The sequence below is a fragment of the Heterocephalus glaber genome, unplaced genomic scaffold, assembly GCF_053883595.1.
Source record: "Heterocephalus glaber isolate CG9 unplaced genomic scaffold, H.glaber_assembly_v1.0 deba00001457, whole genome shotgun sequence".
Taxonomy (NCBI): Eukaryota; Metazoa; Chordata; class Mammalia; order Rodentia; family Bathyergidae; genus Heterocephalus; species Heterocephalus glaber.
Genome location: NW_028258305.1, coordinates 28,653,240 through 28,677,414, shown reverse-complemented (window position 1 = coordinate 28,677,414; position 24,175 = coordinate 28,653,240). Strand labels below are relative to the sequence as shown.

Genomic DNA, 24,175 nt, shown 5'->3' with positions numbered 1-24,175 from the left:
CACTCCTGGTAACTTTTATCGCTATATTTGATAGAATGCCTAATCAGAGGAATGCTTAGTGCACATTTGTGGAATAAATTATGCATAAAATCTCCTGACTTCTCTTGAGATGACAAGAGGAAACTCTGCAGCCTTGAGCACTCAGGTGATGGACTCTGTGGGAAGGCACTAAAGGTAAGAGGAGGAGGTCCCTTAGATCCCCTTTAAGGTCCTCTATGACCCCAGGCACTGGCAGAGCTCAAGAAGAAAGCTGACTCCCTCAGCTACAATATTCACAACACTTTTCAGATTTGACTTGTCACTGTGACAATTTAAATGGTCCCTGGTGTAGGCCAGAAACAGCTATTTAATGGAGAGTGTTTGTCATCAGATTTCCACCTGCTCCCGAGGCCATTGGTGACCTGCTCATTTTAATGCATCATGTTAGCCATGCAGGTGCCTGCGCAGGCCTGAAGCATTTCTGTGTGGGGATTCTGATTTACATGCTCTGACCACATGTATAGATTAATTTACCTGGTTAATTGAGGAAAGTATCTAGCTTGAGTAATTTAAATGAACACAACAAGATCTTTTACTGAATCTGCAGGTTTTATCTGTGAGCACACAGGACATCAGAATGTAGCAGGTAACGTAGATACATGAAGCTGACTGCACGTTTTTCTATTTTTATAGTGCCTGTTAATATTAGATGATGATGGTGATTATTTTGGGAAGCTGGTACATAAAATTTAACATTTTAATCAATGTTAATTTAATTTCCTTCTTTTCTCTTCCCTTTTAAAAATTGTAGTAACAACATAAGATCCATGATCTTAAGCATAAATGTAGTCATATTATGTATATTCACACCGATGCAAAATATGTCTACAGCTTTTCATCTTACAAAACTGAAATTTCCACACCCATCAAGCGACTCCCCCCTTAATCCTTACCCCAGCCTCTGCTTCCATCTATCGCATGCACTTACTTTCTGTTGTGAATTTGACTACTTTAGATACCCCAGGTAGATGGAATTCCACAGTATTTGTCATTTGTGACTGACTTATCTTACTTAGCAAAACATTCATCCATGTTGTAATATGTGACAGGATTTCCTTCCTCTAAAAAGCGAGATAATATTGCATTATATGTGTGCATCACATATTGATTACCTTGCATGCGTTGGTGGACATTTAGGAAGCTTTCACTTCTTAGCTATGAATAGTGCTGCTATAAACACGGGTGTGCAAATGCCTCTTTGAGATCTTACTTTCAGTGCCTTTGAATATGTATCCAGAAGTGGGATTGCTGGAGCATGTGATGGTTCTATTTTTTTTTTTTCTTTTAATTTTGGGAGGAATCTTCATACTGTTTTCCCTTGCAGCTATACCATTTTATAATCCCATCAACAATACACAAGGGTTTCTACATCTTACCAACAGTCACTTTTTTCTTTCTTTCTTTCTTTCTTTCTTTCTTTCTTTCTTTCTTTCTTTCTTTCTTTCTTTCTTTCTTTCTTTCTTTCTTTCTTTCTTTCTTTGTACCGGAGATCGAACTCAGGACCTTGCACTTGTGAGGCAGGTGGCGGAACCACAGAGACAAATCCCCAGCCCTCTTTCCTTTTTTAAGCTGACAGATGTAAACTAATTCATTCTTCCTGTCTCTGTCTCTCTGAATGGAAGCAGGTTTGTGTAGATTTTTTCTATGTTCATTATTAATAGTGTTAATACTTACAAGGGGAAAAGCAATTTTTTTTCTTTCTGTAGTCACTTATCTCAGTGAGTCCACAGCACTTCACTTGTGCTACAACATGTGGTCCCCCTTCCCACCCACACCAATCAACTTTCCATCATCTGGGTATCCTACGATTCAATTCAGCCTGGCACTGCCAACCTGGAGTTAGCAAGGAGCCCACAGGTGGAGGGATCTGCCTAGAAGACTATCCGCATCTAAGATCTTTGTTAGAAGTCCAAGCTGACACTTGTGCTTCTGATCATCGAGCTATAAATTTGATTCTCACCACCCCATTCTTAGCCACCATGATTTTCTAGAACAGCTCAGAGAAACGAGAAAAACAGTTTACTCATAATTACTGATTTATTACAGAGGCCATTTTAAAGCATACAGGTAAACAGCCCGAGGAAGAGATGGCTGGGGCAAGGTCTCGAGGCGCTCCAGGTGCAGGAGCTTCTGCCCCAGTGGATTGGGGTGAATTGCTCTCCAGGAGTGTTGGTACATTCACCAGCCTGGAAAACCTCCAAACCCTGTAGTGCAGGGGTTTTTATGAAGTCGTCATTACATAGGCATCATAGATTATTATTCTGATTTGCAACGCCTCTCCCTTCCTTGAGGATAGAAGGCAGAGCTGAAAGCTCCAAGCTGTAATCATGGCTTGGTCATGTGACTGGCCCCCATTCAGAAGCCCATCAGGAGGCGCCTCATTGGGACAAAAGGTTCTCCTGTCACCCAGGAAACTCCAAGACAGTAGGGAACCTGGGTCAAAAGCCTAATATTAGGACAAAAGATGCACCTCGCACCAACCATGATCATTCAGGAAATAACAAGGGTTTTAGAGGTTCTGTGTCAGGAAATAACCAAAGGCCAAAATATACATTTCTTATTACAAATCAAAGTATTGCAGTGACTTTTTAATTCTGAAAGATGTATAACACATTAGAGGCAAGATCTTTTCTTATTCCCTAGGGGCTTCAGATGCTATAAGATAATGATCCAGACATCCTCATTATTGTCATATGAGTTATACTTGTCCTTTGTTTGTATCTGCTATAAAATTTATATTGTTAATAAATTGAAACTCCTAGAGTTTACATGTTTTGGCAGAGTGAATTCAGCCATTTCTTTTCTACTGAGTCAAGGTGAGAAAATATGGACTTACTATCTTGAAAAAAGTTAGCAAACACCCAGTCAGTGATGGGCTGGAAAGGGGAATGGATGGGTGGAACAGAGGCCAGGTTAGGATCCTATTCCAGGGCATGGTTACCATGGAGATACCCCAGGGAACCACGGAGGCAAGAGTGAAATCATCAAATAGTTGCGGAAGAACAAATTTGCTTGGAAGGTGGAGAGGAGTGGGTGAAAGGAGAAAAAGAATAAAAACCACCTCACATTATGATTTTTACTATATTACTTTGGGTTTTGAGAACCCATGATTTTGTCCAGACCTCTAATTCAGTGAGGAGTAGTTAGAAGCCTTAAGGATATGATGGAGGAAAAAAAATCCTTTTGTCAAATATTGAGGTTTGATGAAAGATATCACGGGCAGTCCTTTGAATGTGTGAGTTACGCAAGAGAGATGAAAAGGCCTGATCTGTGACTCTTACCCAGGAAAGGAAGGGACAGGATGGGTCTTTATGTTCTCTTGCTTTCTGCATTTGATCTTACAATACCTTTCACCTTGGCTCTCTTTTTCATATTTTTTCTGTGTAATTTGTAGTATCTCTGATGCAAGAAAGAGAATGATTATTCCAGAACATCAGCATTATCCATTCTTCTATTTTTTCATAGGAATGGTGATGTTTCCCTCTTGGCTCCATTAGCCATTATCCATCATGGTGACAATGATCTTAACACTGTAAATGTCCATGGCTTGCCTTGTAATTTTTGACTCTTCTGCTACATAATTCGTTTGATGTTTTACTTATGCCTACTCTTTTTTTTCCCACCAGTCACCTCTTTTACCCTCTTAGGTTAAGCATTTACTTGGGAGGAAGGGAAACAAACCTCTCAGTTTTGTTTTAGTGATACTGAATTCCTTCAAGGAAGTCTTAGTTTTGTATCCAGGAAGTTTTCTTCCATTGCTTAGTTTCTCAGAATCCTTTCAATTTCATCTTTCACAAACAGCACAGTTTCATTTCTTGTGGAAGGCGAATATGGTCTTTAACCAAATTCAATAGCACATTTTATTCCTGTCATTGTTTACCATGTTTAAAGTTTAATCAAATCTGTACTTCAGGAGTATTGCTAATATTCTACACAGAAAATCTCATACTGATATTTGTTAGGGTTAGGCAGTTGATAAATGGCACCCCCTCTTCTGTTTCTGATTTATAATCTATTGAAAAGCCTGACACAGAAGTTTAAAGATAAAATGTTATCTTATTAGTGAGAATGTTGCTTTCAGTTTATTCCTTGACCTGTGGTGAACTGGGTTTCCTAATTCATTCCGTATGTCTCCAGTTCAAATTTATATGACCACTCACAGGCTATGCTTTTATCTGGTTTACAGTGCTTTCTCCCTTTGTACAAGGACTTCCTATTTTCCCTTCACTGACAGAAATTGCCTCTGCATCTAGTTTTCCTTCTAGGTGTTGTCCTTCTTTGTTCTAGAATACAAAAACAAAGACTGAAAAACCTCTCCAAAACAGACAAACAAACAAACTGTGGGAAAAGAAACAATTACCAAGAAAGATAAACATGCTAAGAGGAATTTTAAAAAATGTACACAAATGCAAAGGCATTTGGTTATAATGCACCCAGTCCCTCCTCCCTGTCTGCTACCTTGTAACCCCAGAGCAGATATATCTACTCTGAAATGATTACTTTCATCCTCTTAGGCTTGGCCTTGGCTTGGGAGGAAGAACAGAAGTCATATGCCATGAAGTCTTCCGTGGGTTGGTTGCAGTGCAACACCCTGAATTACAGGCTAAATGTCTACAGTAGTCAGAGGCTTGCTGAGAGCCGACATGATGTTCCCATGAGCAGGATGAATCACTACAATCCTGATGGAAATAGGTTTTCGAGGAGGTCTGATTACTTTGGTAAGTTCTGTAACACTATATACTGAGGGAGAAAACTAAATAACCCAACTTAGTAAGAAAAAAGGAAAAAAATCAGTTTTTATCCCAAGCACAGCTTGTTCACACCCTCCTGATAGTCATTAGGTTTAGTGATGTTTATTTCCTTCCTCCCAAGCAAAAGCTAAAATGGAAAAGTGATGACAAACAAGTTCCAGTAAGATCTGGGTGATCTTTATCCAGAGAGAAAATCCATGAATGGCAACTATTGAACAGGTCATTTTCAAAATCCTGTAAGAACCTTTCCGAAAATTGCCAAAGGTTTCTTTCTGGGGCTTGAAGTTCAGAGTCTGATCCACTATGGGCCCTACCTCAGATTAGAAATGTGTTAGTCAGCTTTCCCATTGCTGGGACAAATTATCCAACACCCACAACTTAAAGGGGGGGGCATTTATTTGGTTCACAGTTTCAGAGGATTCAGTCCGTGCTAGGCTGGCTCCAAGACAGAAACATCATGGCAGCAGGGCATGGTATAGCAAAGATGCTCTTTCATGGCAGCAAGGACCAAATATAGTACCCAAGAGCACATTTCCTTGACCTACCAAGAGACACTTAAAATAATGTTTTGCTAATCCCCTGGGTGACTCCCAATCCAACTGAGTTGACAAGTCTACTGGTCAAAAGGTTGTGGAGTCAGGATTTCCTGAGTCATTTTTACCCCTTTGAAACAGTTATCCACTAGGAGGCAAGACTCACTGACTGTCCATGCTGTACACTTTCCTACCATAGAAGGCGTTTGCTCAGGTACACAATGTAAAGTGTGGTGTATGGGGAGGCCATCTGAACACAACTGGTGTTAGGCAACAGCAGGGAAAGGGGACTCTAGAAGTGGGAATCTAGACTCTAATGCTTCTGATACCAGGCAAGAAACACATGAACAATCAGGTGTTTAAGATTAAAACACAAAAATAGCTCTAGGCAGCCTCCATGGTGTAGAAACAAAAGGAGCTGATAGGAAGTACAGTGAACTGAACAGTAAGAATCCCATCCACGGAGGCAACCTGTGTTCAGTTTAGGCAGAATGTTGATGCAAGTGCTGCTGGGCCTTTTGCAAACCCCTACCTCTTCTAGTTTAATGAATGGAAAGTAACTCAAAACACTACAGGGTTAGAGGTGTAGCTCAGTGGTAAAGCACTTGTCTAGCATGTCTGAGGCCCTGGGTTCAATATCCAATAACACAAAAAAGGAATTAAAAACAACTGGGCAAGTAAAATAAAATATGTCTGCAGGAAAATTTGACTCTTCTTTATTGGAAAAAGTTCCTAAGTTTTAAAGTGAGGGAAGGCTTCCGTGGATGCACAACCAACAGGAAAAGCCCAGGGGTTTTCCGTTTGTATTCACCTTTCTCACCACACCTGCCAGCTCACCACTTTCTTTGACCTGCACAGAGAGGGATGAGTGGCTCTAGATCCTCTTTAAGGAAAAAGGTTTGGTTGTTTTGTGTGTGTGTGTGTGTGTGTGTGTGTGTGATTGATTTATTTATTTATTTATTTATTTATTTATTTATTTTTGGTACCAGGGATCAAACTCAGGACCTTGCACTTGAGAGGCAGGTGGCAGAACCACTGAGCTAAATCCCTGGCCCAGGAAAAAGGTTTGAAACCTGTGACATTTTTGTCTTCACTGGCCATCTCGCTGATTTTCACCAGGACAGACTGACACACTTGGAGAAGCTTAATCCACACACCATAGTCCCCACTGATTTTATGGAAACCAATTCTGTTCCTTCAGAAGATACATGAGCTGTCGGCACATGCCAGAGGTCACAGTGCTGTCTTGCTGACCAAAGGGACTCACAACTGGATAAAATGTCATGTTTGCATGCCTGTAGGTAGGCACATCTCACCTGTTTTTTACAGTCTTCCAATCCTTTGTTCTACCTTTTCCCCACACAGTGTCCTACTGCATGAACCCTGAGGCTGTTTAGATTTGTGAACTGTAACTTAAATATTGCCTTAAAACCTGTATGATAGATATGAACTTCCTGTTATATAATCTCATCCCCGACTGTAAAGATGGCCAAAATTAATTTTCTTTCAAATTTCATTCTAGGGGCTGGGGATTTAGCTCAATGGTGCTGTGCCTGCCTTGCAAGCACAAGGTCCTGAGTTTGATCCTTGGTACCAAAAAAAAAATAAATAAATAAAAAATAAAATAAAATAAAATTTCATTCTAGTTTAATATGAAGTAACAGGTGGGAAGTTAGTAACTCATGAGTTTACATTTCTGGGATGGTTTTTACCTTCTAAATGCTCCCCCCTTCTCACTCTGATAACACTAGTCATTAGGATCAGATAAATTTGATATGAGTCCTAAAGATGGGGAAACTTAGGTGACAGATTAAATCTAGCCTTAGTAAATGCTTTGCTAGAGAGGGTGCAGAAACAGTGTCTAAAACATTAAAAAAATTCCTCTGAGGTTTCTCAGAAGCCCCATCCATTCTACTATTCTATAGTCAACTGCTTTGGGCAGATGTGCTTTGCCCCAGCTGCCCCTGAAGATCTGAGTTTGGGGCCTCTGCCACACACAAATACAGTATAGGGCTTCAACGTTAGTCCTACTTGGCTACTTCCCCACCATGCCTGCCGGGAGAGTTTGTGATACTGTCCTACATCGATAATATCCACCTCCACCCTGGGAGACATGAAGCTTCACCATGTTCACTAACACTATAGAATCACCATACTCAGGTCTGAGTCCTGTTCCTACTCACTCCACAAAAATGTTGTATCTTGCTATAATGTATTTATCTCTCTTCCACAGACATAATAATTTCAAAATATATTAGTTTGTATTCCTCTTTTCCCCTTCTGAATATGAGCTTTCTAGCTTATCCTGTCTTTGGCAGGTTATGGATGCAAGGAAGGAAAGGAGAGTAGAACAGGAATTATAAAAGAAATGCTAAGACAGAGAGCAAGGACCCACTCAGATTTTGGATTGAGGAATCAGGTTATTCACAAAGATAATGAGTAGGCTTGCAAGCCATGACATGGTATTGAGAAAGGATGTTCCAGTTCTCATGAGAATATCCCTGTTTAAGTATATCATCAAATAAGACTTGATGGATTAACAAATTCAGTAGTCTAACCAAGTTCAAGGAAGATCCCCTGCCTACTCTTGCCATTTCTGCCTCTCTGAGAGACACAGGGCATCACATGGGGAGGGTTGAGACAACAGCTCTTCGATCTTCTGGTATAGAAAGAGTGTGGGAAGAGATGGGAAGATATACTGCTCACTATCCCTTTTCCAGGTCTATGTTTGAAGAGAAGCAGGAGTGTTGGGTGAATGAGGATAATTCCAGAGACGGAGAAGCTGACTGTTCCTTGTTCCCTCAGGTTCCAGCCATAGTGGAAAATACTAAGTGGTCAGCACACAGAAACTGGCAGTTTAGTCTTCCTGAGGTGCCCTAATTCCTCTGCCAAGAAGTCACTGAATCAAGAGTCAGTGGGTTTGTTAAAGAATGATGTAGCTGTGTGAGGTGATCCTCGACCAGAGATATGGAAAGAGACTCATGGACCTGCAGCCTTAGGAGCCGAACTGTCAGCAAAGATCACCAGGGAGGCAGAAGGCTGTGTCTGACCCAGACTAACTGCAGCGGGAAGGCCAGAGATCTCAGAAACAACCAGGAGGACTAGGGTCATTGTTTTAGAGGCCACCCAAGCTAGTCAGTGCACATAGCAACCCAGTACACAGTCAGGGAACCCCCTTACCACTTGGGTCACCAAGGACTCAGCTACCTGATTCTCCCATGGACTTGGGTGCCAAGTTAGGGAGAGAAGCAGGGGAAGGGAGAGGCAAACTGTTTCTTAGGCCAAACACTATTTTATGAGGCTATTTAAAGTATTATATCTAAAGTAGATTGAGCAGAAATTAGAGATTAGGAAGAAAGATTACATTAATCATAGACTAAATAAGTAGTGTTTTGTTCACTTTGCACATGTAAGTTAAATTTTGTGAGTTAAATTTTTTGACCCTGCTATATGTTTATGCAGTTGGAAAGAATCTGAATTTTCCTCCAAGAAGTCAGCAAAAATTTTAGTTAGGGTAATTATGTGAACTTTTATGACAGAAAACTGTCATTTAGGAAATTACTTCCTAGTGCACAAAATGGTGCAAGCCAGCCATAAAATATTTCAGCCCTTCATAACACCAGTCAATGAATCTTTGCTCACTAAAATCTTAGGTATGCATAATTCTTCATAGTTTATAAAGCAGTTCCACATGAGAAATCTCATTTTAACCATTTCAGAATAGAGATTCCCATGGGCTAGATGAGAATTTTCATTTTATAAAGCAAGGCTAACCCAAGTTTTGACACATAATTATACATATTTATGGGGCACTACACGATATTTATACATATTCATGTTCAAATAAGGGTAAGAACACCTACATCTTCAAACATAAGCTGGAGGAGGGTGATAGCATTCAAAATCTTTTCCTTCAGCTTTTTTTGGGAAATATATACAATATTATCATTATCTGTAGCCACCTGTGACAGTTAAGTTTAATTGTCAGCTTGACTGATTTGGGAGCCACCTATGAGATTAGTTAAGCACACTTTTTGGTGTCTTTGTGTGGTTCTAAAGGTATGCCCTTGAGTACAATATATGGTCTCTTGCCTCTTCTTCTCTGGCACTGTTCTTTTGCTTTGCTTCCTGGTTGTCATGAACTAAGCATCTTTGCTCCATCATGCCCTTCTGCCATGATGTTTCTGCCTTGGATCCAGCCAACCATGAACTAAATCCCCTGAAGCTATTAGCCAAATTGAATCTCTTTGCTTTAAGATGTGAATGTCCAGTATTATATCTCAGCAATGGGAGAGTTGATTAATATATCACAGCTGCATGATAGAAAGTAAGGATTTTGATAATAGTAATCACAGAGTTGTAGTGAGGTATAGTAGAGGTGGGGTCTTAAGAAAGAGTTACCTTGTCATGAACCAAGAGACAAGAGAATTCCCTGAGACATTCTGTTGGGTAGAACATGTGCCTTATTGAGTTGAATGTTTATAGGTAGGTGCTGTTAACTTAAAAAATACCACCTGTTTCTCATATATTAGCCATTTAAATAAAGCCTTTCCCTTCTCAGTTTTCTCATGCGGCTGAAGTCTGACATGTTCCTAAACTTACAGGTCAACGTGGCTTGCTAGATAGCTTCATAGAAACATTTCTTCCATGCCTGGATCCTGAGCCAAGATAATCAAGAAAATGTATTAAGTATGAAACCATGTGGTATGTGAATGGAAAATGTAGTATTTGTGAAGGTTGACTCAATTCAACAAATAAGACCACTGTGGGTCCTTTCAAGGACAGATCAAGGGGACAGGAGAAGACATAGCCAGGCTGAGGTACGAAAGAAAGTGGGGATTGGCAGGTAAGTGTAGGTGTGTGATAATTCCAAGTAGAAGAAACGAAATGTGCCAAGGACAAGAAATGAGAGGGAAGAAAACTGCCTACATACATATTCCTGTTGGTAGGCGAGGTTGGCTGGATCACAGAGCATAAGAAGCTAAGGGTGATGTATCTGGAGATATGAGTGGGCCAAACTGAAAGACACTCTTTGACCATTAAAAGCATCAAAAGACATAAAATAGCAAGAATCCATCCCTGCATGAAACCTGCTAGGCACAGAGAATTTTATAGATCGCTCAAAACACAAGAAGATCCTACTTTATCTAAATTTTCCCAGAACATGGTAAAACAAGTTTGTGTAAACATATTAGGGCTAGATTCACTTCAATATAAAAACCAAATGAAAAACAATAAGAAATAAAATTATAGGTCCATTTAATTTATGGCCATATTTGCAAAAATCTTACTATTTTCCCCACACATTTATAATTCTAAAAAATCATCATGATTAAATGTAATTTATCTGAGAAGAGTAATTCAACATCAGAAAATTTATAAATATGCCACATTTATAAGCAAAAGAACAAAAATATCTGAGAATTATTGCTACTATTTACCATGCTTTGCTTTCTTTTAAAAATTGTATCCTACCTGTTTTGGAGATGAAGGGAGAGGTTTGAAAGTTGAACTTTTAATTTTTATCCTGATGGTTATTCCTAAGCAGATAAAGAGCTACATTTCTGTCTATTAATTTATAAAAGGCACCTGTACTTTGCCTGCCACTATCCTTCTCTTTTCTCCAATAAAGAGAAGACAGTAGCACACTGTCCCCTTCCTGTTGTCTTTTGTTTGTTTGTTTTTCCCAGTATCGGGGATCGAACTCAGGACCTTATGCTTGTCAGCAGACTCGGTGCCACTAAGCTAAGTCTCCAGCCCATTCCTACTGTCTTTCCTGCTCTACCTCCATTTCCTCAGTTCTCCTGTTGATATTTTGGGAGTTTCCTTTCTTCACTCCCTAGGTCATTATGAGTGCTGGGATTCAGTCCTCCTCTTGTTCTCTTTACCCTCTTTCCTTTCTCCTCTCCTATTTAAATCTCAACATTTATGAATTTCCTTTTTTGCTTACTTCTCATGTATCTTTGCTTCCTTCTATATTAATTTCTCCTCTTCCTTTTATAACAGCTCTCATGGTGGCATATTTTCTGACATCTTATGCAAAAAATGTTTTTATTACTCCTTCACTTTTAAATGCTAGCCTGTGCAGAGGCAATATTCTAGGATTAATGATCTTCCTTTTCAGCAGCTTGAAGGTATTAACACATTGATTCATGCACCCAAGGCAGCTGAGAAACCTGAATCTGTTTTGGGTTTTTTTTAAGATGATTTCCTTTCCTCATGCCTTTCAAAAGTCTTTCACTTAAAAAAATCATAACAAGTCTTGGAAGTGATTTTGTCTCTCAAGTTCCTTTGCTGTCTAAACTCTGGCCCAGGTCTTTAGTTCTGGAAAAGTCTCATCAGTCATTTTTTAAAATAATTTCTCCTCTTCCTCACACTCTCTCTTTTAGGGATATGTATGCTCTTTTTAATCTTTTCTCTTCCTTTTCTATATCTATGTACTTCTGATGTTCTCTGGGAGAGTTCCTTAATCCAATCTTTCCACTCACTAATGTGTTATTTAACTTTTTTCATTCTGCTGTTAATTCCTTCCATCGAGTTTTCATTTCAACGTATCTTTCATTGCCAATTTTTCAAAATTAAAAAAAATGATTTATTTTGTCCTTGTTTTATGTGCTTAGCATTTATTTGTTTGTTTTGTGTGTTAGGTTCTGTCAGTTCTACATATTTATCCTATTCATTTGGACTTTATATTCCAAAAGGATTTAAAAAAATACTATATATATGTGGTTGTTCTGTTGGTTGTGCTTGCATTTCTTAGTCTGGTTTGGCCTCATTTTCTTGCCTCATGGTGCTCTGGGCTATGACTCCACAGGTGGGGCCTCCTTCTCCTCTCCTGTGTGAGCTCATTAGCGTCAGCACACAGAATGGGAGATTATGTACCAGGAAGTTCAAGTGGATGCAGTCTCTGTGCTCTCAGTGGAAAATTCCCTGAGAAGACATTTATTAACCTGCTAGATACATAGTCTGTCAGGAACTGAGAGTTCTTTTGATTTAGAGAAAAAAATTAGTGAACACAACTGCTTTGTTAATTTTAACAAAAGTCATTTGTAAGATAGAATGTGTAGTATTATACAGTTAAGTTAAATAAACATAGAACCAAAATGTAAGCCACAGCTAATATTATTGATAAAATGAGAAAACAAAAGTCTGTTTAAGCTATTTTGAGGAGAAAAAAGTTTTTGAATATTAAAGTGTAAAATTCATGAAAAATCTGTCTCTACCTCTAGCTCTTTATTAAATACCTTGAGGAAAAATACATCATTTTAAAATCTGACACTATTTTTACTTCAAAGCATCTCATCAAACTGAGACTGATTCTCTTGAAAACCACTAGGAAGCCGAAGTCTACATTAAAAATCATCAGTATCCTCTCTGTCATCCAGTGCTAATTAAATCAGATACATTTTCAAAGAAGTCATGGATTATCATTTTAGTGCAAACTCTCTCCAATTACACTAAAGGAAAGCCAGGGGAAAAATTACACCTGGATTAGCCACAGCAAGCAACAAATAATTTTGGCATCTCTCTCTTTTTGCCATTTAAAAATCTCCATTGGTGGTTTCCCCTGTAAATCTCCTTCTTGTAACATTTATGCTATACTTTTAAATGGCTTAAGGTTGTTCTTCTCCTTTCCAATAGATTTCTTTCATAATACCCTATCTGTTCTTTTAACTACTTTGTATTAATTTCAGGAAAAAGTCTTCAAAATACTAATTTACTTAAGTTTATAGAAGAAATAAAAATGAACAATAGTTTTAATATTAAATAATTTTTTATTTGTGTGCATATTGTACTTCTTTCCTATGCCACTAAAAATCCCAGCAAAAACAAAAGTAGGAATTGGTGGTTCTTTGGATGTCTACAGAAAAATCTGGAGAAGCCAGAACTGCATATATCATGGTTGAAAATAAAGGTACAAAATTTGAATTTGAGTAGTGGCCTTGAAGCACATTTACATGTTTCTATGTTTTCCTTCCTAAATAGGTGAGAAACATAAAGGCAGAAATCTTGTGTTTTTCTACTTCATATGAAAGAATCTAAGAGTTTCTGGTACTTAGTGGAAGTTCAGTAATAGTTTAAAGATAAATTAATGAAAATATGGGCTGAACCTACAATATCATGGGTAACTGATCTGCCACAGATATCATTTTGACACTGTGGTACAGGGAAAGAGAATAGACTTTGAAATGAAACATTTTTGAGTTTCAGTCTGAGATTTCAACTTACTGGATGTATTATTTATCAATTACAGCACAACAAATTACCCCAAGTCATAGTGACTTAAAACATAAAAAAATTCCATAGCTTTGGAGGGTCAGGAATTCCAGCTTAGTTGGATCCTGTCTGAAAGTCTCTGATAGGTAGCAATCGAGGTGTTGGTCTGGGCCACAGCCATGTCAAGTTGGAAATGAGGGCAGATTTGCTGCCTGGCTCACTCATGTGAGTGTAGGTGGGCTTCTTTTTCCTGTGGCTATAGAATTGAGGGCCTTATGGTGACCATTAATCCTGCTATGTCAGCTTCATTGGAGTAAGAAGTGCCCAGCAGATTAGTAACAAGCACTCCCACCCCTGGGTGTTTCTGGGTGCATCACGTCGGTGTGATCTGGGGTAATACATATGGTGCCTGACCTTTCCTTTCTGGAACTATTTCCCTGCTCTGCTTCCTGGGTGCCATGAACTGAGTAGCTTGGTTCAGCCATGTCCTTCTGCCATGTTGTGTCTACTTTAGAGCTTGCTGACCGTGGACTTAATTCCATGAAACTGTGAGCTGAATTAAACCTCTCCTCCTTTAAAGTTGTGGGGGTTGGGCATTGTATCTCAGTGACGAGGAAGCTGACTAATACACTCATTTTCTCACTACCACTAGGCACTACACAAATCCACCCTTGGTTCTACACCATGTGGACCTCCTTACTGTGCAGGTCTCCATGTGGCAGCTGGCTTCAGTGCAGTGAACAAGCCAAAAAACATAGTGTCAACAAGTTGGAAGTCAGTCGTTTGTCACCAGTCTTAGAAGTGACATCCATTATATTTGCTGATTTCATTCCTTAGAAGTAAGTCACTAGTAAATGTGAATACTAGGAGGTTGTGATCACTGCGGGCTGTTTTAGAAATCTGATGGCTGCTATATCCATGTGAACCTCAGTTGTTGACTTATGCTCTTTTGCTTAGTTTCCACATCTGTAAAATGGGAGCATTAATAGAACCTACCTGTTGGGAATAGACAGGTCAGTGACTTAGGAAAGTGCCACACCCAGAGCAAAATTCAGTGCAATAATGTATATATCTCATTGGGCAAGTCACCTGGTATTCCTGAGGTGCATTTTCACCTATCCTATGGCATAATATGACAGAGATGTGATGAATATTAAATGTGAGATATGTCAGTATAACTCACAAACTTTAATGCATCATACCCATCATGGTTATCAACATTAATAATATCATTTTATAACATCAAGGATCAACAAAGAGGGTTATATCAAATTAAAAAGCTTCTGTACAGCAAAGGAAACAACAAGCAGAGTGAAGAAACAACTTACAGAATGGGGAAAAAAATTTTGCCAGCTATTCCTCTGACAGAGGACTAATATCTAGAGTATATAAAGAATTAAAAACAAAACAAAATAAAACAAAAAATCCTCAGGCCCCTCAAAATAAAAGACCCAGTCAAAAAATGGGCAACTGAAATAGACACTTTTCAGAAGTACAAATGGCCACTCAATATATGAAAAAATGTTCAACATCTCTAGTTATTAGAGAAATGCAAATTTAAACAACATTGAGATTTCATCTTACTATGTGAAGAATGGCTGTAATCCAGAAATCAAATAACAAATGGTGGTGAGGCTATAGGAGAAAAGAAAATTTCTACATTGTTGGTAGGAATATAAACGAGTACAACCACATGGAAATCAGTATGAAAATGTTTCATAAAACCAAAATTAGAAATTCTGTTTGACCCAGCTATTCCCCTTCTAAGTATCTTTCCAGAAAGAGTTAAAGGCATCGTATTACAGTGATACATGGACACTCATGTTTATAATAGCATAATTTCTAATAGCTAAATCTTGGAAGTAGCCTATATGTCCATCAACAGATGAATAAATAAAGAAAACTTGGCATTTATATACAATGAAGTACTAGGCTGCCATAAAGAATGATAAATTTGAGTCATTTGTAGGAAAATGGATGGACTTTGAGGTCATAATGTTAAATGGAATAAATCAGACACACAAGCTTAAATATCATATTGTTTCTCTTATATGAGAACCCAAAGTTTAAGTAATTTAAAGAGTAAAATAAAAGATAATAGGAAACAAGGAGATAGATTTTTTGCAAATGAGAAAGGATCTAGAGATGGAGGGAGGTGAGTGAGAGGGGAGGGGAAGGGGAAATAAAAGGAATTAAAATGGATTATGTACATGTACCAATTCCCGGTGATGAATGTGATCATTATGTACTGTAAACATGTACTAATAAAAATTAAAATGTCATTTTATGTATAATTTCTTGTCTAAATTTAGTGAAATCATGAGCTAATAAAATGTCATTTCAAATATGATGATGATGAAAAAATAATGGTAGTGACATTTTCAGGATACTGCCTGTTGGGCACTACATCATGCTCCTTAACTATATCATCATGTTTAATGAGCAGTCACTGTGTTTCCTTCTTAGGTGAGTAAAGTGAGGTCTAGAGAGTTCAATTTTACCAAAATTATAAACTAGCAAGTGATAGAGTTGAGATTCACATTCAGATCTGAATGAATTCCTGACTAATTCCTCTAAGTCCTGTGCTAAACTGTTCCCATTCCTAGCACACAATGTGAAGAGGAAAGGAATGCACAAAGCTTTGTTATATTGCAATTGTAATTCTCAAACTTGACTGCCCGTAAGACTTACCCTTGAAGTTAAAAAACATGCCCTAATGTCTAGGACACACTTGAAGCCAATTAATTCAAATTCCTTAGGACTGAATCAAGATATTAACTTAAAAAAAATCTCTTCAGTTCATTCCAACAGGCAGGCAGATTTGAGACTCCTTGTGTTCAATGGTGAGCCCCCGAGATACACTGGCAGAGTGGTTAAGACTTTGGGCTTGGAAGTCAGATGAGTTTGCTTCCTTTTTGACCTTACATGAGTTGTGGTAATACAGACAGGACTGTCTTTATACTTTGAAAATCATATTAACATCATGTTTTTGTGATGAAAATGAAATAAAAATATCCAGGAAATATTCCAGTCCACTGTCTAAAGCATAGATAATGCCCACAGGTAGTAAGACTTTGTAACTCTCGTGTGCCTTCTGCATAGATTTTTGGTTGCTTTATGGAACCTTTAAGCCCACTTTCTTCTGTCCCTGGGTAGGAGGAGGAGGCTCCTAGGGACCCTACAATTGTTCTCAAATAAGTAACTGTATATCATTTTAAAAGACGTAGCGTAAAACTTATAATTCTGTAAGAGACTGACAATATTTAGCACCAGAATCAATAAATTACTTATCCTGGGAGTAACCCAGACCACTTAATAATGAGAAATATAGTTATTTGACTCCTTGATTAGTTAATGTTGGTGTCTTAGGAATGACCATTTACATACTTGTTTAGACTTCTTAAGAACTACTTTTAAAGCTGATGTTGCCTTTTCCCCTTATAACTTGTTTACTTTTCTCACACAGGTGTAGGCAGCAGGGTCGTTTGAATTAGTCTTTCAAGTGAGTGTTTAATAGAGATGAGTAATTGCTTGCAGCTGCATATATATCTGTGGAGATTTGTTTTTCTTTTGGTAGTGGACAAGATAATTTGCCAGACAACTTCAGGAAGTGTAGTCCTAGCTTTCCCGTAGACTTGAGGGTGACTTTGTCTCTTGAAATGCCACTGAAGCTCTGTCTCTTCCCTCCTGTAATAAGACATCCTGGTAGCTGAGTGTTAGGCAGCCAATTTTATCTTTAGAAGGAGTTTTCCTTTTTCAATATAGAAGATGATCAGTCTGATTTCATTTTGAGTGAAAATTATAAATATGAATGATTGACAAGTTTTCTAGGGTGGAGGACAGCAACTATAATGGGCTGGTTTTTCCAACTGAACATCTAAAATATATTTAGAAGAGAAGCAATGAGGAAGTGATAAATACAGTTTGAAATATAAGTGTGAGCTTGAGAAGCACTTGACAAGGACAAGGAACTGTAAGTCTGACATAATTTGGGAAAGAATCTATGCATCTTCAGATTTGATGAAAGTTCTCAAAATGCCAATTTACAAAACCAATCCCAGTGTCTGCTGATTGGAAGGCAAACCACAGAGTGCTTCTTCAAACTGCAGCAATGGAGTTATTGACTCGGGAAGATGGTAGGTAAGTATTTGTTTCTACTACTGCAGTGAATTTACAGCTAGATTTGAAGACACATTATCTAGCCATCCTCTGTCCTAATTACCTTTGTGACATGGCAGAACCAAAGATGACCCTTCAACAGACGAAGGTAAAAAGACTCATTTAGCCCCATAAATCTCAACCTCAAACTTGTTTTCATCTTCCTACTAAGACTTGATTTTGAACTCAAAAAAGTAGGTTTTGAGATCTTCTACATAAACGTAGGATTTTCTTTTTTTTCTTCAAATTTTAATTTTATTTTATTGGTACATTTTAGGTATACAATATAATGACATTCATCATTGGAAATTTGCACCTTTACATAAGCTCTCTTGGTTCTTATATTTCCCCCTTCCCCTGCCCTCCCTTCAACCCCTCCATCCCTCCCTATTTACAAAGGCTTTGTTTCCATTTTTTCATTTTCTCGTATTAATTCCATTCCCTTCTCTCTTTTCTTGTACCCTTCCCACTTCCCCTTCCCCTTTGCCCCTTTTCTTCCTATTTCACATTATCTATTATACCTTTTAGTCCTTATTTACACTTTCAGTTTCTCACACCAGAGAAACTATTCAGTATTTACACGTGTATGTCTTATGTATTTCATTTAAGCTTATCGCCTCAGTGTGCACCCATTTAGCCATAAATGTCTCTAGTTTCTCATTTTTTATGGCTGAGTAGTACTCTGTTTTATAAAAAATCCACATTTTCTTTATCCAGTCTCCAGTTGATGGGCATTTGGGCTGTTTCCAAGTTTTAGCTATTATAAACTGTGCTGCTATGAACATGGATGCATATATATCACTGTGGTATGATTCTTTTAATTCTTTGGGGAAGATACCCAGCAGGGGAATAGCTGGGTCAAATGTGACTTTCAATCCTAGTTCTTTAGGGTATCTCCACACTGATTTCCACAGTGGTTGTGCCAGTCTGCACTCCCACCAGCAGTGGAGCAGGGTTCCTCTTTTCCCACAGCCCCACCAGCGTTTGTTATTGGTTGATTTCATGATAGCAGCCATTCTTCCTGGGGTGAGGTGGAATCTCAGTGTTGTTTTCATTTGCATCTCTCGAATGACCAGTGATGTTGAACATTTTTTCATGTGTTTATTTGCTATTTCTACTTCTTTGTCTGAGAAATGTCTGTTCATTTCAGATGCCCATTTTTGGATTGGGTCTTTAAATTTGGGAGGTCTGATTTTTTTAAAGTTCTTTATAGATTCTAGATAGTAGACCTTTGTCTGAGGAATAGCAGGTGAAAATTTTTCCCACATTGTGGGTTGTCTCTTCACACTGCTGGTGGTTTCTCTTGATGTGCAGAAGCTTTTTAATAAGAAAAGATCCCACTTGTTGATTGTTTGTGCTAGTTCATGGGCAACTGAGGTTTTGTTCATAAAATCTTTTCCTACACCAATGTCTTCAAGAGTTCTACCTTCCAGCCGGTTCAGCATTTCTATTTTAATATTTAGATCTTTAATCCATTTTGATTTTAGTTTAGTGCATGGTGAGAGACATAGGTCTAGGTTTAATCTTTGGTAAGTTGCAACCCAGTTTTTCGAGCACCATTTATTAAAGAGGCTATCTTTTCTCCAGTGAGGGTATTTGGGTCATTTGTTGAAAATGAGGTGGCTGAGTGTGTCTGACGTTGTTTCTGCATCTTTTAATCTGTTCCACTGGTCCTCAGGTCTGATTCTTTGCAAACACCATGCTGTTTTTATCACTGTAGCTTTGTAGTATAGTTTCAAGTTGGAGGTTGTGATACCCCCTGCCATGTCTCTGTTACCTAGAATTGCTTTTGCTATTCTAGGTCTCTTCTTGTTCCAAATGAATTTTTGGATTGTTTTCTCAAGGTCCATGAAGTATGCTGCTCAGATTTCAATTGGGATTGCATTGAATCTATGTAGCAGTTTTGCAAGTATGGCCATTTTCACTATATTTATCCTTCCTACCCAGGAGCAAGGGATGTCTTTCCATTTTCTGATATCATCTTCAATCTCTCTTTTCAGAGTGCTATAGTTTTCAGAGAAGAGAGCTTTGATTTCTTGTGTTAGGTTGATTCCTAGGTATTTCAGTTTTTTTGAATGCTATTGTGAAAGAAATTGTTTACTCTATTTCTGTCTCAGTGACTCTGTTGTTCATGTAGAGGAAAGCTATTGATTTTTGTGTGTTGACCTTGTGTCTAGCTACTCTACTGAATTTGGTTATTAAGCCTAGGAGACTTTTGGTGGAGTTCTTGGGGTCTTCTATATAGAGTAGCATGTTATCTGGAAATAATGACAATTTGACTTCTTTTCCTATCTTTATTCCTTTTATTTCTTTCTCTTGTCTAATTGCTGTGGCTAATGTTTCCAAAACTATATTGAACAGGAGTGGTGATAGTGGACATCCTTGTCTTGTTCCTGATTTTAGTGTGAAGGATTTCAGATTTTGACCATTTATTATGACATTGGCTGTTGGTTTTTCATAGATGGTTTTTATCAGATTGAGGTAGAGACTGTCTATTCCAATTTTTTGTAGGATTTTTAACATAAACGTGTGTTGGATTTTGTCAAATGCTTTTTCTGCATCTATTGAGATGATCACATGATTTTTGTCCTTAGCTCTATTGATATAGTGTATTACATTGATTGATTTGCATATGTCGAACCATCCCTGCATCCCTGGGATGAATCCCACTTGATCAGTGTATTTGATCTTCTTGATTATCTTCTGCATTTTATTTGCCAGTATCTTATTAAGGAGTTTTGCATCTATGTTCATTAGTGAGATTGGCCTTTAGTTCTTTTTTTCAGTTGAGTCTTTCTCTGCTTTGGGGATCAAGGTGGTGCTTTCTTCCAGGAATGAATTTGGGAGTATTGCTTCCCTTTCAATTTCATTGAAGAATTTAAACAGTAGTGGCAGTGGTTCCTCTCTAAATGTCTTGTAGAATTCAGCAGTGAAGCCATCAGGGCCCGAGCTTTTCTTAGTTGATAAGTTTTTAATTACATTTTCAGTTTCATTGATTGATATTGAGTTGTTTAGAATTTTTAGTTCTTCTTCATTCAACATTGGTAATTTATATGTCTCTAGGAATCTGTCCATTTCTTGTGTTTTCCATCTTATTGGCATATAGGTTCTTGAACTAGGTATTGGTGATCTTGTGGATTTCTGCTGGGTCCATAGTAATTTCACCCTTTTCATTCCTAATTGCATGGATTTGGGCCTTTTCTTTCCCTTTTCTGATAAGGTTGGCTAAGGGTTTGTCCGTTTTGTTCATTCTTTTGAAGAACCAATTCTGGACTTCATTGATATTTTTTTTGTATCCATCTCTTAGTCTCCATTACACTGATTTCTGCTCTGCTCTTTATAATTTCCTCCCTTGTATGACCTTTGGATTTGTCCTGATCTTCTTTTTCTTGAAGCTTGAAGTTCAGCCTCAGGTTGATTAATTGGGCTCACTCTGTTTTCCTAATGTGAGTATTCACTGCTATGAATTTCCCTCATAAGACTGCTTTCATTGTGTCCCATAGATTCTGATATGTTGTATTGTCATTGTCATTTAATTGTAGGAACTGTCTGATTTCTTCTTTAATTTCCTCTGTGACCCATTGTTTTTTTCAGAAGTATGTGGTTCAATTTCCATGTGTTTATGAAATTTTTGTGATTTCTTTTGCTATTGATCTCTAATTTCATCACACTATGGTCTAATAATATATAGGGGACAATGTCAATTCCTTTGCACTTACTTAAACATGTTCTATTGATAGGGAAAAGTTTTAGATAACTTAGTAGATTGAATATTAAGGTAGTTGTAGAAGCAAAATAAATAATATATTTCTTTAAGATTTGCTTTTCCCATAACGCTTATTGTTTAAGGTGATGGTTATGATTCTTTAGCCAGTAACTGCATTATAGATAACATTTTAACCTAACAAAGTTGCAAATTCCTGGGTGAATTTACAATGTAAATGTGCCTATCTTGTGTCTGTGACTTGTAAATAGGAATCAGAATTATATTTACACATCAAAGACCACTAGGGATGAAATAATGACTAACAAAGGTATAAAAATAAGAGCTAACAAAGAACCTCATGGACATTGATCAGACCAGTTTCTGGCAGAACAGCCTCCTTGCAAGTAGAACTTTTATTATTTTACCTGAATTCTGTGTCTCCATATATTTCTTTCCATGATTTTCTGGAACATTTGGTTCCCTGACCCAGAATCAGGAATGAAATAGCCCTTTTGGTAATCAGCCTGAACCCCACTGGAGAAAGCAGCTCTCTGTCTCCTTGAGAGGAAAGGCACACCCCTGGGACTTATTTCCTAGGCTCCCCAATAGGACATGGAGACCCACTCTCCAGATGAAGATCACCCGAACCTGAGACAGAGGACAACAGAAGGAGGGCTGTTGCTGTTTGTGTCTCATCTGTCTCTTTTGTTTTGGTAGGTGAGAAACCCCAGGAAATCTCCTAGTTGTTAACTTTTGTTTTATTTTGTAACTTTGGGCAAATACAGCACAGGGGCCTGATCACCCCTTGTGCTTGCCATTTGGGAAGGTAGCTTCTCCCATTTGTTTTGGTTATGGTTAGAAGGTCACTGGGAGGGAATGTGATAACTTCTGAATAAATGTGTGAGCAAAAGAATTCTGAATAGGAGAGTGAGTGGAATGAGCTGCAGTACTAAGACAGAGGGAGGAGGTGCTTGCACTTAAAGAATCCTCTCTGAGTCGTGGAACTTGTGTATGGTCTGTTGCAGAACGTGTGTGTGGTCATGTTTAACAAAGGCACAATGGTGAGCTTAAGCAACAGCCCACCTTAGTCTGAATGGACCTAAAGTGGCCAAGAGGCCCACAGCCAGGCAGGCAAGTGAGTGATCCCCCACCTTTGTTTGTCTTGCGTCTGTACAAGGGTACTCATACATACACCAACACTCTGATCAGCCAATCATGTGGAAAGAAACATCTTGTCCTGTTGTTTTGAAATGCATGCTTAAGAATTTAAGAAAGGTTTTACTGGAAATTATGGTATTAAGATGAAACCCTCAAAACTTAGAAACTTTTGTGAGTAAGAATGGCCCATGCTTTGTCTAGCTTGGCCAACTGAGAGATCCCTAGATGAAGGTCTCATGTGGTCTGTCTGGCTAACAGTCACTGCCCCTGGATGGGAACATCCAGATCAATTTCTCTATATTTATTTATGGCTCAAATTGTGCCATAGAATGCCTCCCTGGCTTCATATGTGCACCCTAGAAGCAAAAGGCAATATCCTGGTCCTCTGTTGGAAAGAGGACAATGCTGGAAAGAAATAGGTCCTTTCAGATCCAGACCAAGAGAATTTAGACTTTCCCCCTCCTTTTGAGTTGCTAAATTCACAGGTGCAGAGAAGGTGGGGACAAAAGCATGAGAACTGCTTGGCTTTAGAGCACCAGAGGGTGCATACTGTGGTCAGACTCAGAGAAGATCAAATAGGGCTTCTACTCAAATTGAAAATAGAAAATAAGTAATGGATGGAAAACAGCTAAGAAAGCTCTGAAGGGCAAAAAACAAAGCCAGAGAAGGTAAGAAATTTTACAAGAGAAATCAAGTTACAAATTTTAGCTAATTGATAAATGTATCTGTGTTTCAGTTTGAGTTGATGTTTAACTGGTGTGGTTAAAATATTTCTCATATATCGCAAATTCTTCAATTGTAATTATAGGGCTAACTTGCTCTTTTCTGTAGTTTGTTGATAAAAAAGCTCAAGGTTACTACCATTTTATTGGCAGCCAACCAAATTTAAAGTGTAACAATCTGAGAACAAAAAAGGGACACTTTAAAATTTTAACAGATAAAGACAAGTTTGAAGTAAAAGGTCTATAGTAAGTGAGATAAAAAATATTAAAAATCTATAAGTAAAAGAGATACAATTTTGATATAAAAACATTTTTGCAAGTTTGTCTTGTTAGAAAGATGAAAAGAGATATACAAGACCAGAAGGCTTAGGCATGTCAAAAGATGTACAAAAGTGATTTATCAAGAAAATATGTATGTTTGTTTGTTGGTTTCAAGTTTGTTATGAAAATTTTAAATACGTTTACATTGGTTGTCATCAAAGGGTTAAATTCTAAGTATGTTACTATAATATGTGTACATTGGTCATCTTCAAAGAGTTTAAGAGCCAACAGTTTACAATATGACCCCCTCCTTTATAGTGAGTTAGAAAAAAAAAATGTTGGGAGAAGACACAAATATGGCAGACCAAGGTGCAGTATTTGAGATTTGACTTAAAAAAGGACAAAGGAGCCTAGGTCCAGGGAAAAAGAGAGTCATTTATTCTCTGCCAAGACCCCTCAAAAATGCTTCAATTATTTGATTCCATCTTTGCTACCCATCGTCCTAATTGGGAGGACTATAAAGAACTTTGTAGAACTTTGTTAACTTCTAAAGAAATGCAGAGAGTTTTAGGAGAAATTAAAAAGATTAATGCCCCTAGAATGCAGGGAGACACATGAAATCCAGATGCT

The 24,175-nt window shown here is 38.0% G+C and overlaps 1 long non-coding RNA gene across 1 annotated transcript in view; it reads left to right on the top strand.

Moving 5' to 3' along the window:
* The window catches only part of LOC147827007 (uncharacterized), a 126,548-nt gene that overhangs the window by 90,191 nt on the left and 12,182 nt on the right, over positions 1-24,175 (top strand). The window lies entirely within an intron of this gene.